The sequence below is a fragment of the Tenrec ecaudatus genome, chromosome 5 (genome assembly GCF_050624435.1).
Source record: "Tenrec ecaudatus isolate mTenEca1 chromosome 5, mTenEca1.hap1, whole genome shotgun sequence".
Lineage (NCBI taxonomy): Eukaryota > Metazoa > Chordata > Mammalia > Afrosoricida > Tenrecidae > Tenrec > Tenrec ecaudatus.
Window position 1 is genome coordinate 164,745,306 of NC_134534.1, and position 14,142 is coordinate 164,759,447.

General features: G+C 38.5%; 1 pseudogene; it reads left to right on the forward strand.

Moving 5' to 3' along the window:
* Window positions 1-5,271: 5,271 nt before the first annotated feature.
* LOC142449006 (non-histone chromosomal protein HMG-17 pseudogene) lies at window positions 5,272-5,573 on the forward strand (annotated as a pseudogene).
* The last annotated feature ends 8,569 nt before the right edge of the window (window positions 5,574-14,142 follow it).

Genomic DNA, 14,142 nt, shown 5'->3' on the forward strand with positions numbered 1-14,142 from the left:
GTTCATTAATAGTGTTGTATGTATTTTTCACATTTATTAAGAGCATGTTTTCATACATAATTGTAAAATATTCATACATTCAAAAGTATTCTTTTCTTGTTTGAAAATATTACAAATGAATTTCTCACTTTTTTACTTACATTAATGTGATGTCCCTTTTCATTCATGATAGTAGTGATACATGATTTGAAAAATGGCGTTGCCAGAGGGTTATCAATTTTATTTTATATAATTTTCAAAAAATAACCTTTGGCATTTAAAATTCTATCTTGCATTTCTTATTTCATTAAGAAGAGCACTTGCATTTCAAATTTACCTTTCCATATTTTTTGGATTTTATTTGCTGTGCTTATTTCTAAATTATTTAAGACTAGATCATGTTAAGCTGCATAGATGCTTTTTAAAATCTTCATTGTAATTCACCTGAACAAGTGAGGCTTAGAAGTAATTTCTAAACATGAAGGTATAGTTACCTATTTTTACATTGGTTTTCATTTATTCCACTCTCAATAGTGAAAGAATGTGCTATAAGAATTACAAACTTTGGAAGATGTGTTTGTATTTTTCGGAATATGAACAATTTGGATAAATAATATATGAGGGGGATTCAAAAAGTTTGTATGAAAATACCATTATTTTAAAAATTACATTTTAAGATCTTTCAGAAATTATTCTTAATTTGCAGGTATATTGTTTTATATTTCTTAACCAGGTCAAATTTGTTAATTGTGTTTCTTCAAATTCTTATCTTATTAATTTTCAGAATGTTTCACTTACTAAGAGATGGGGAAATCTGTTGGTTTTTCTCTTTCCCCTTTCAGTTCTGTCCATGTTTGTTTTATAAGTTTTTAAAATATATCTTTGGGTGCATACAAATTTAGGATTATCAAGAAACTGTCAGAAATTCAAGATGAATTCAGTAGAGGAACTGGAATGCGGGTTATTGTAGATGAGAGAAGGATCATGACTGAAAGTTGAGAATACCAGAGAAAGGTTTACTGGCGTTTCATGGACTAAGCAAAGGCATTTGACTGTGTGGAATGTAACATATTATGAACACTGTGAAGAATTCCAGAACGTTTAGTTGTTCATTAGCAGACATTGAAATAGAACAAGCAAATATTGCATGTTATGAAATCAGGAAAGATGTGTATCAGGGTTGCACCTTTTCACCATATTCATTCAATTTGTATTCAGAGCAGAGAATTTAGAAGCTAGATTACATATATGAAGAAGTCACCATGAGGATTGGAAGAAGATTTATAAACAACCTGCAATATGCAGATGATACAACCTCGATTGCTGAGAGCAAAGAGGACTTGAAGCACAAGACTTTGACCTTCAATATGGATTGCAACTTAAATTTTTAAAAGTAGCTGATATAAAGAGCTCAAATAAAGAGAAGATGCTTTGAAAATGATGATGACAATATATGTACAAATGTGCTTGGCATAATCGATTGCGATAAGAACTGTAAGAGCCCCCAATAAAAGTATTTAATTAAAACAAATAAAACGCAAAAATTCTACAAATTAGACTAATAGACACCATTATGATTCATAAAATTAGAACTTAAGGATTTTATTTTACTTGAAACTACATTGAGTGCTCATGGAACAGCAGTTAGGAACTCAAAGGATTTACTGCATTGAGCAAACGTGCTGTCCCAGACCTCTTGGAAGTGTTTCAGAGCAAAGACGTCGCCTGGATGACTCAGGTGTGCCTGACCCAAGCCACTGTATTTCTAATCACCTCGTATTCATATAGCATGTGGATAATAAATAAGAAAAACTATCGGAGAAATGATGCATTTGAATTACCGTATATACTCGAATATAAGCCGACCCGAGTACAAGCCGTGGTACCTAATTATTACCTGGGAAACCAGAAAAACGGATTGACTCGAGTATAAGCCTTGGGTGGAAAATGCAGAAGCTATTAGTGAGTTTCAATAAGCAAAACAAATGAAAATAAAATTACTAAAATTTGAGACATCAGTGGGGTAATGTATTGAAATATCTATTCTAAATAAAAACATAAACAAAAGAACAAGTCGTTTAACAGTTAACCAGCACAGTAAGTGGAAAATAGGTTCAACAAAAACAATAAGGTATCAACAATGATACCTTAAGAGTACTATTCCCTGAGCTCAATCAGCAACCAAGCTAACATGTAAAGAGTTAAAATCCTTCAAAACTGGATTCCTCATCATCATCCGTATCCCAATGCAGAGCTGCCTTTGGTGTGAGGTCATCACAGATACTGTCCTCACTGAGATCGGCGTCATCACCATCACTGCTGTCATTTTCATACAAAGCGCAATCTTCACTGCCATCCATAGCATTACTAATACTACATTTATGGAAGGCACGTCGCACCATGTCTTCTGGAATGTCTTCCCATGCATCTCGAACCCACTTTGCTATTAACTCTATGTCAGGCTTCATGAGATTTCCTCCTTTTGTTAGTTGGGCTTCACCAGACGACATCCATCCATGCCACATCCTTTGTACACGGTCTTTAAAAGGCTTATTCAAAGACACACGGCTCTGATTGGTTAGATGTGAGTAAACAAACATTAAAATCTCTATAATGTCAGCGGGGCTTTGAATGGACAGAGGAGAAATGGCAGTCACCGGCACTATAATGCAATCAACCGCGAGATAACGGGTACTCATCCTGTTACTTCAGGGGTGGGGAGTGGGGCAGCGAGATGTTACACCTTGCTGGGGTACCACTGACCCATGTATAAGCCGTGCTGAAAAACTCGACTTATACATGAGTATATACGGTATGTTGTTTGTTAAAATTATTGAAAGTACCATGGACTTCCAAAAAAACAAATCTGTCTTGGAAGAAGTATAGCTAGATTGCTCAGTAGAAGGAAGGATGGGGAGTAATATATTCAATATGTAGGCAAAGGACAACATGCTGGGTAAAGTAGAAGACCAACAAAAAGGAGGAACACCCTCAAGAAGATGGATTGACATTTGGCTGCAACTACAAAATCAGAAACAATTGTGAGGAGGGTGCAGGTGCTTAGTAATATATAAGATTACTATGGTTTGGAACCAAGTCAGTAGCATTTAATAATAACAACATAATTTCTGGATAGACAGACTCATATCATTATGAAACAACACGACTTATGCTTTAAAATATGCTATTTCTTGATATTATTAGTGTTATTTGTAAGGTAATACATATACCATTTTAATTCTGCTTACTGTTTGCTTGTGTTTAATTTATCATTATTTCATTTTCAGGTTTTCTTTTTTTAATATAAGGCAATTTGTACATTTTGTTTATATATTACATTTATTTATTTTATCCAGCCTGGCATAAATCTTTGCTTTCTAATCTGAATTTTTTCAATTTACATTAGTGGTGTTATGGTTTGGGCATTAATGATATATGAGTTAATTAATGATATTGGCATATCAAGAAACCACCATTTTAGATATATATTTTCCCATTTTGCCTGAATACAAATAAATTATTTTGCTGATACATCTCCCTTCAATTAGTTATTAATCCATTGTTAACACTATTCATTCAGAATTTACTTCAGAAAGTGTAAAACACTCTCCTAATCAATGTAAATTTTAATTTTAGTGTATAAGGAAGTTACAAAAAATTCATGAAGACATTCTAATATTCATGAATCCAATTTTTTAGGATCCTAAAAAAAACCCTCTTTCTCTATATGTTATGTGGTACATGCACTGTGCCTATTTGGTGTCAAAGCCCTTGAGTAACCTTTGGGAAACAGATCACCTATCTTATGAGGTGCCTCACTCACTGTCACTGAGTTGATTCCAGCTCATAGTGTCCCCATGGGACAGACAGCAACTGCCCCTGTGAGTTTCCAAATTATAAATTCTTAAACGAGTAGAAAGTCTCATCTTTCTCCTGAAGTGCAGCTGGTGGCTTTGAACTCCTTACCTTGTGGTTAGCAGCCCAATGGGTAAGCCATTATGCCAAATCTTTTGGCTAGTAGTAGAATGCTTAACTTTCAAACAAGGGAATCTGAGTCCTGAAAAGACAATCATTCAGTTATAGCGATTCAATAGGAATATTTAATTATTCAAAATATGAGTATTTGGAACACACTTTAATATAAACTTTAAAGATGTATGCTTTCTTTAAAAATAAAGTATCATAATATGTAAAATTGGTAAGAACCAGAACTTTGGCTCTAGGCTACTGGTTTAAAATCATAGCTCTTAGTCTCTGTTCCCTCATCTAAAATGGTGATTATAAAAGTACCACCTTATCATGACATTTGAATTAGTACATGTAAGATGCACCTTGAAATGTATTAATATATGGAAAACAGCGTGCTACTAATTGTAAACACTCAATGTACATGATCTAAGTTTAGACTATAAATAAGCATTAGATCATATACATAAATGAGAATTAGATAAGCTGATAATCTGTGGCATAGTCAATGAAAGTTAAATATTTAACCTGCACACTGATCATTTTAAAGTATTTAAGAAAGAACTGTGTGTGTTCATTCTCATCCTGACAGTAACATACGAGGGAAAGTTCAGTCAGATCTGACACGTATTTCACTGGATGCTGGACTGATTAAACGGAGGAAATAGTCTCTTCCACATCAATGAGTACATATGGAGCAAGTGTACATTTCAACTCTCTCGATGTCAAAATTACAGATTCCAGCCTATACCCTGATTCATCAGGTCTAGTTCTGAGCCTAAGAAACTGTACTTTACCCAAATGGTTCTTGAAAGCACTTTAAGAAAAACTGTTTTATAGGGCAAAATGTCACCTACAGGATGATGACAGATTAATTAAGAAAAAGTGACAAGCACGCTAGCTAATTAAAACAGCATGAGTTTGAAAACCTGGATGAATATTAATTCTTTGATATATGGATATTGGCCAAAACACTCACCAAGCTAAGAAGTTGTTAGAATGATTTTATCAATCTTTAATCCATATTAAATGGGAGGTTGGTTGTGGGGTGGAAAGTCCTGCTCCTCATTCTTGAATAATGAAGAGACAGTCACATGATGTAAAGGTACAAATGGCACCTCTAAACTGAACAGTATTAAAATGACTCAAGACTGTTTAAAATAATTAAGGATTACTCCGTAAATGTTAATATAAGAAGTAAAAGTGTCAACAGACGCTTACGGTTTATGAGAACTAGAATGTAACTATGGACACATCTTTTACTCATTAAAGTTTGCACTATCAGAGCAGTGTGAAGAAGAAGCGAGAACGACCCCCGGATCGACCAGCGCCTGCGCCCCGCGGCCGTCGTCACCATGCCCAAGAGAAAGGCTGAAGGGGATGCTAAGGGAGATAAAGCCAAGGTGAAGGATGAACCTCAGAGGAGATCAGCAAGGTTATCTGCTAAACCCGCTCCTCCAAAACCAGAGCCTAAGCCGAAAAAGGCCCCTGCGAAGAAAGGAGAGAAGGTACCTAAAGGGAAAAAGGGGAAAACTGATGCTGGCAAGGACGGGAACAACCCTGTAGAAAATGGAGATGCCAACACAGACCAGGCACAGAGAGCTGAAGGTGCTGGAGATGCTAAGTGAAATGTGTGCATTTTTGATAACTGTGTACTTCTGGTGACTGTACAGTTTGAAATACTATTTTTATCAAGTTTTATAAAAATGTAGAATTTTGTTTTACTTTTTTTAAGCTATGTTGTCAGCACACAGAACACTTCATTGTTGTCTTTTGGGGGAGGGACAAATGTCAATACGTTGTCTACAAAACCGGATGGAGTGAAAAACAACACTTTGCCCTGCTAGTTTTGAGAGACTCCCTCTGGGGTTCCAGGAGGAGGGGTATTCCCTGACATGACCCACGTTCGCCACCTTGGCACACACAGCTTGTGAGGGGGAAAGTACAGCTTCGTTTTGACATCCTCCACCCCTTCTTCTCTTTCCCCTCTGCCTTCAGTACAGAATTGACTCCCACAGACCCAGACACCTGTTGTGACCTGACCTCAAAAGATTGGCTGTTAGTTTATCTGCGATCTGGACTTTCCAGTGACCCCAGCCTCAATGGCATCCCTCGAAAGAGCAGCGCCACCTTTGTTCAGAGGGGCAATTCTGCCATGTCCATTTCATTTTCTCACCATCAGGGTCGGCTCGTGAAAAGTTGTTAAAACAACATGCTCAATGTGAAATGTCACCCTCACTTGAAACCTTCCCCGGTCAGAGCACCAGCTGAAGACTTCAGTGGATTTTACAGTGGCTTTCTCATTTTGGTAGTCCATTGAAGAAGGGAGTTTAAAAGTTGTTATATGCTGTTAACGATCGTATGTCCATGTCCTGCCTGAATACTATGATTGTTTATGAAACGTATCTTTAATAAAGCTGGATACAATTTGGAAAAAAAAAAGTTTGCACTATCACCTAGACTACTGTTATCATGTGACAGCTATATTACAAAGTGGGGGAAAGAAATCAGATTCCCTTTAATTCCATTCTGAATGTTAAGGTCACGGTCTCACTCCCAGAAAGATTTCAATCATCCTCCCTAGACTCTTGTGCACACACACAAAACTTGGCTGCTGCACTGAATAGTTTTCTGTGTTTTATGCAAGGCTCTGTTCTTTTAAGTTTACCAGAATAACATGTGTCTCTGTTGTCTCAATGGCTCAACCATTACCCTAATAAGGTTTTCTTTATGCTTTTACATATATGTCTTTTACATATAATCAAATGCATGTAAGTTTAGTTATATATATGTTATACCTGTATAGAAAAATGTGTGTCTATCACATATTTTACAAATATATTTTGTAAATGAATTATACATATGGATATACATATCTATGAATTCAGATATATACAGCAATTGCTAAATGTACTAGTTTGTAAAGTCCTTTAAGTTTCTCACAACTTATTCACATTCATCAGTTGATCTCATCTTCATATCATATCTGGAAAAGGCTAGAGATAATTCGTACTTATTCTGGCGATGATGTTCTGGAGGTCCGATGAAAGGTCGCTTAGTGACAATGGTGGGAACACACAGACTCTTGACTTCTTCCCAGAGATCTTTTCATGGAACCTGAGCTATTCTATTCACAGAAAGGCATGCAAATATGAATAATTGTCAATAAGCTGCCTTTCATCTTAGTGATCAAGAGGAGTACTGCCTTTTTTTTATTTGCAAGCTCCACTGTATGTATATGGTGGAGACACAGAAGAGCAAACTTTATTTCTTCCCCACTCAAAATGACATGAGCATACTTTTGTAAAGCATAATTTGATTGTTTCTCTTTAAAAATAATGCTAACAATAACAAGCTATTACCTTATACCCCTTAGAATGGCTACAATACAAAAGACAGATAACAGCAAACATTTATGAAAACATAAAGAAATTGGAATCTTCTTACATTGCTGTGGGACTAACAATGATGCAGTACTTTTGGAAAAGAATATGGCAGTTCTTCATAGAGTTATCACATGACCCTCCCATTCCACACTTAAGTGTACATGCATATCTAAGAGAAATGAGTATGTCCACACATGTGTCGTTATCCAGGGTCTGGTCTCTTCTGATATCATGCCCAAAGTACATGAGAAGACACCTCACCATTCTCGCTTCTAAGAAGCATTCTGACTGCGCTTCTTCCAAGACAGATGCTTGTTCTTCTGGTAGTCCATGATACTCTCAATCGTCTTCTCTAAGAAGGCTTGCTTCCGGAGAAGCTTCATCCTCAAAAGGACATACTTGTTCAACACTTTAATAAGATCTTGTGCAGCAATGCATCTGTGAACTTCTTGACCACTACCTTCCATGAGCATTGATTATGGATCCCAGTAAGATAAAATCTTTGACAAGCTCAATCTTTTGTCCCATTTGTAAGAATGTGAATTTTCTTTTCATTGAGTTGCAATCCTGGATCTTTATCAGTAAGTGCTTCAAGTCCTCACTTTCAGCAAGCAAGGTTGTATGATCCGCATATTCACAGGTTATTAATAAGCCTTCATCCACCAATCCAGGTGCTGTATTCTTCCTCATCTAGCACAGTTCCTTGAATTATTAACATTAGCAAATATAATGAAAAATTAATTTAAAATTAGAGAATATTAAATGATACATATTGATGAACACAAATCCTTTAAAACCATAACATTTTTCACAGTTTATGTTATATATTTTATACAAAATAGGATGATGTCATTTAAATTTTTTAAAGTGATACTTAATCACCAATGCCATCATAAGTTCCTCTCACCGAATAGACTTTTGCCATATGATTTAATTTCTCTTTTGTGCACATATTATAATTTTTAAAATAATATATTGTTAGTGGTTTGCAAATGGTTTTTCAGATGGAGTTAATAGACCTGCCTTAGGATTAGCAAATGTATCTTGTGCGTAGCAGCCTATCATCCTTTATCTTGTTTCATTAAAAAAACCGACCCTTGTGAATACGTGTTTGAAGTAGTGTTGCCCATTTGCTGTTGATCATTGAAGTTCTTTAATCTTATAACTTCATGAATAAGCTTTAAATACATTAACTAACATATTTGGACAAACTTGTGAGAAAGAATATTGAGAATTCCAAATAAAGTTTATTTTTCCTTTGCAAGTGGCCAGCAATGTCTGCATTAATAATTTCACTTAGGGGGTTAAAAAACCCTGTAAAATAGGAGTGCATTTCCCAGTCATTATCTAGGTACAATTTCTAAAAGAAATCTTCAGTGCAAAGCAAAACAAAAAAAAATCATCTTGGGCTGTTTTATACTCAGTCCATTCTAAATGAGTCAAAGGTTATGGCAAATTAACAAGCAATAAGTATTAGGGATGATGAACTTGGAGAACTGGACAACTTAAAGATGCAAAGTTGATATCACTGGCCTGGGATTCACTGTTCGACCTGACATTGACACTGATGAGTCAAAGGTAGAAGGCAAATGATTCCAACCAAGCTATGCTTGGTCTTTCCAGGAGGTCATGGTAGGCACGGACGCGTGCCTCCTTCCCTTCTTCTTTCTCACTCTTCTTCTCCCTTTTACCCCTGTCGCTCTCTCTCTCTCCTTTCTTTGTTCTTCTTTGGTAGTTTTTACTTATTTCCCTTTTCCAACTACAACTCTATGAATCTGGCCAGATTTCATTTTTGTCTGCACCCCTATCACCCACTCTTTCCCCTTCTTTTGCCACTCAACTTGAAACATGTGTTCCTTAAGGAGGAAGTCTAGTGTGGCAACATGACCATGAGTGAGGTGAATTATGAAAGCATTGCTAGGCCTCAGCCTTTTGTGTTTCTTCAATAAAGAAATATTGTTCACTGAAACTTCCGACCAAAAAGAAGCATTATCTGTGCTAACTGATTGGGAAAATTAAACAAGTGGTAAAATATCTAGAGAGACCACAGCTTCCTTGTCTAATATGGGAAAGGATAATAAATATGCAATTTTGTAACACCTGCTACTTTACTAAGCCCCTCAGTAATGCTTTTAAAAAATTAACATATTTTACATAATTAAAACATAGAAGTGTAGATGTAAAAAATTAATTTGTCTCTCTTTGGCTTTGTTTGCATATTAGTTGTGTGTTTATGTATCTGTATGCCAAAATTTAAAATAAAAGTATTTTAGTTGGTTAGAACAGAAAAGAACAAAGTGAAATATGTCAGAGAGAACTTAGAAAGTACGATGACAGTTGTAAGGATGTACTTTAAAGAACAACAGGAAGTGTCCCTCATGGTCCCGGCAGGAAACAGCAGGCACAATCCCAGCAGAGCCCTAAGGAAAAGACCGAGACCAGGACATCCTTGAGAGGTGTGGGCAAACCATCGGGGTAAGACAGTACTTGGGAAAAGTTCATTGGGAACCCTGGCTCCTCTGAATAGCCATCTTAACCCCACCTACTTACGAAACTGTAATTCTTTTTTTTAATCATTTTATTAGGAGCTCCTACAACTCTTATCACAATCCATGCATACATCAATTGTGTAAGGCCCATTTGTACATTCATTGCCCTCATCATTTTCAAAACATTTGCTCTCCACCTAAGCCTCAGGCATCAGCTCCTCATTTTCCCCCTCCCTCCCTTTTCCCCCTCCCTCACAAACCCTGAATAATTTATAAATTATTATTTTGTCATCTCTTGCCCTGTCCGACGTCTCCCTTCACCCACGTTTCTGTTGTTCATCCCTCAGGGAGGAGGTCACATGTAGATCCTTGTTTTTGTGCATGTTATTATCTCCGCAGGTCTGATTAAATAAGATAGGCTGGATGAACAATGTGGAGGAGAAAACAACAGGACCGACAGTTCTGGGGGGACATGGGAGAGGGCAAGGTGGGAGAAAAGGTAGTGATGTTAACAAACCCAGGGACAAGGGAACAACAAATGATCCAAATCAGTGGTGAGGAGGGTGTGGGAGGCCTGGTAGGGCGTGGTCAAAGGTAATGCAACCAAGAGGAATTACTGCAACCCAAATGAAGACAGCATGATAGTGGGACAAGAGGAAAGTCAAAGGAAATAGAGGAAAGAGCTAGAAGGCAAAGGGCATTTATAGAGGTCTAAATAAAGACATGTACATGTGGAAATATATTTATATATGAGGATGGGGAAACAGTTCTATGTGTATATATTTATAGGCTTAGTATTAAGGTAGCAGAGGGACATTGGGCCTCCACTCAAGTAGTCCCTCAATGCAAGAATACTTTCTTCTATTAAATTGGCAGTCTATGAGGCACACCTTCCCAACACAACCTCTGAAGACAAAGTGGGTAAATAAGCAAATGTGGTGAAGAAAGCTGATGGTGACAGGCTATCAAAAGATATAGCATCTGGGGTCTTTAAGGCTTGAAGGTAAACAAGCGGCCATGTAGCTCAGAACCAACAAAGCCCACATGGAAGTAGCACATCAGACTGTGTGATCACGAGGTGCTGAAGGGGTCAGTTATCCGGCATCAAAGAACAACAATTCATATCATTGTGCGCTCACCTCCCTGATAGGATCGCTGAAGACAAATGGGTGCAAAAGCAAATGTGGCGAAGAAAACTGATGGTGCCTGGCTATCAAAGAAATAGCATCTGGGGTCTTAAAGCCTTGAAAGTAAACAAGCAGCCATCTGGCTCAGGAGCAACAAAACCCACATGAAAGAAATGCACCAGCCTGTACGGTCACAAGGTATCAAAGGCATCAGGTATCAGGCATCATCAGAACAAAAAATCTTATCATAGTGAATGAAGGGGGGGGAGTGCAGAGTGGAGACCCAAAGCCCATTTGTAGCCCACTGGACATCCCCTTACAAAGGGTCTTGGGGAGGAGATGAGCCAGTCAGGGTGTGATGTAGCAATGATGCAACATACAACTTTCCTCTAGTTCCTAAATGCTTCATCTTCCTCCACTATCATGATCCCAATTCTACCTTACAAATCTGACTAGACCAGAGGATGGCACAGATAGGAACTAGAAATGCAGGGAAGCCAGGGTGGATGATCCCTTCAGGACCAGTGGTGGGAGTGGCGATACTGGGAGGTTAGAGGGAGGGTGGGTTGGAAAGGGGGAATGGATTACAAGCATCTACAAAAATGTAATTCTGTGTTGGTGTGTGAGTTGTTATGATACTGGAAGATGTGCTATGGATAGCTTAAGTACCAGCAAGGTGACACTTGGCATACAGGTTTCAGAGTAGCTTCCAGTCTAAGATTGGGAAAAAATAGCTTAGTAACCTACTTACGAAAATTAGCCAAGGAAAATTCTGGAGATTGGAATGAAATATTGTTCCACTGACCTCAAACATGCCACTCGTTTTGAAGATGGTGCAGCGTCAGGCACCATTCCGTACATGAAATCACCACACATTGGAGACAACGTGATATCATCTAACCACGACAACCGACACTGTTTTGATGCTATCTGTGTGGTTTACAATGGCAAATGCCTTCGAAGTGAACACTCTATTCCTGCGGTGGAGTTTTAGTCTGGAAGCTCTGCTAACACCTGTTCACTTTGCATGCCCCTGCTGGTATTTGAACTACCAGTGCTCCAGCTTTCCAGTATCCAAGCAACATGTAAACTCCACAGTCTGACTAACTGACAGACAAGTGGGGGGACTGTGATGGAATGACAAGTGGCGGCAACAATGGGCTTCAACGGAACAATTGTGAGGATGGTGCAAGACTGGGCAGTGTCCTGTCCTGTTGGCTGTCGGGTTGTCATACGCTGGAACTGACTCAACAGCACCTTACCACCACAACAGTGCCTGACTGCACCCTCCTGTGGGCGAGAGTTCTCAGAGGAGGTCATGAGGGATGAGGATTCGACAAGAGCAGCTTCAGATGGAGGTATGACGCAAACTTGCTGTGTCTTCAGTTGAGGAAATTGGTGGGGAATGAGTATGGAAATAAATACTCTGGCTTTTCTAGCTTAATATGGAGGTGACTTGACAGAAATGGAAATTGGTGAGGAATGAGTAGTTTTCTCCTGTTCTATCCTTTACCCCACGCAAAGTCTCTGGTAGGCCAACCCAACCAGAAGAGTGGAGGAGCCCTTTGTTTTTGATATTTGAGGGGTTATGAAATTGTTGATCACAACAACCCTGAAATGCTACAATCAGGAACTATTCCAAATGAGCTTTCTGTTTTATCCAATGACAAGTTCACTTTCAGCTTGAATTCCAATCAGAAAGTTATTCTCCCCTCCCCAAAGAGCAAACACACAAAATACTTCCCATCAGTCAGAAACCAAAGTGCCTTATTACTACTACTACTATTTTTTTCCTAACCCTTCTCAATTTTGTTCTTTATAAGTGCTGCCCTTTTGATCTTAAATAATTGTGGTCACCACAATAGTGTTATTTTCTACCTTTAACTGTTGTTGTTCAGAGCTATCAAGTGTGCCGACCTATAACAAAATCCTGGCCCAAAGAATGAAATGCTGCCTGGTCCTGCACCTGAGCCCATTGTTGCAGCCACTGGGTTAACCCAGCTCAGTGAGGGGCCTTCCTCTTTCTCGCTGCCGCTCTCCTTTACCAAACCTGATGTTCTTCTCCAGTGACCGGCATCTCCTGACAAGTTCAAAGTATCTGAGACGAAGTCATGCCATCCTGGCATCGAAAGAGCACCCTGACCACACTGCTTCCAAGACTGATCAGTGAGTCCTTTGGGCAAAGTACTCATGATACATTTCATGTTCTTCACCAGCAGCACCATTCAAATGCATCTATTTAAATCACAGCATTGATTGGCATCACGGCAACACATAAGCCACTGCAACATGACAAACTGACAGACACATGGTGGACCTTCCACCTTGGAGACCAGGCTAAAAAGTGACCAATGGGATTGAGGTCAGTTCTAAATCTGAAAAGTGATGAAGGGCCATCACATTGGAAGCTCCACCCGTCTCTATCAACATTTATGGATACGTTTGCAACAAAGCTAAATTTAAGAGCCAATGGACATGTGTCAGCGTGGGTTCATACCCCACTCCTGGTCCCATAATGTGTTAGTCTGGATAACTAAGGAAACGATGCCACATAAAATAAGCAAATATCCTTTGTCAAATGTATTTACTCTCTCTTTCCCTCCTACACTTGTTCAGCCTTCATGTCTACCCATGTATCTGCTCATGTATCACAGTTCATGCAGGGCTGGGCATCGAATAGCATTTACCTCTGTTGCCTTTACTCTTACAAACCTCCCAGTGTCACCCCTGCATCTATCATTTTTGGTCAACCCCAGAGGGATCCTTTGATGCAACCCAGGCAACTTAGCTTCCTGGGTATTCACTGAGGGAAATAACTGGAAGGGCACAGAGAAGCACCTAGTGCACCCTCATCTCCCCCAATATTTTGGATATTTAACCCAGATGCCAAAGTAGTTAAAGTTTAGACTGATGTAGTGGGCCAACTTAAGAAATCTAAACACACGAAAGTAGATGGTCCAAGTATTTGGCTTTGCTGGAATGACCATGATGACAATATTCATGATGAAAATGACAGTAACCGCCATCTTTGTTTTGCTTTAGCCTACCCACAAGGTCAAGCAGTTTAAAGCCACCAGACGCTCCTCTGGAGGAAGAAGAGGCTTTCTTCTCGTGTAAAGAGTTATAATCTCAGAAATACACATTGGCAATTCTACCCTGTTCTACAGAATTGTCATAAATTGGAATCAACTCAAT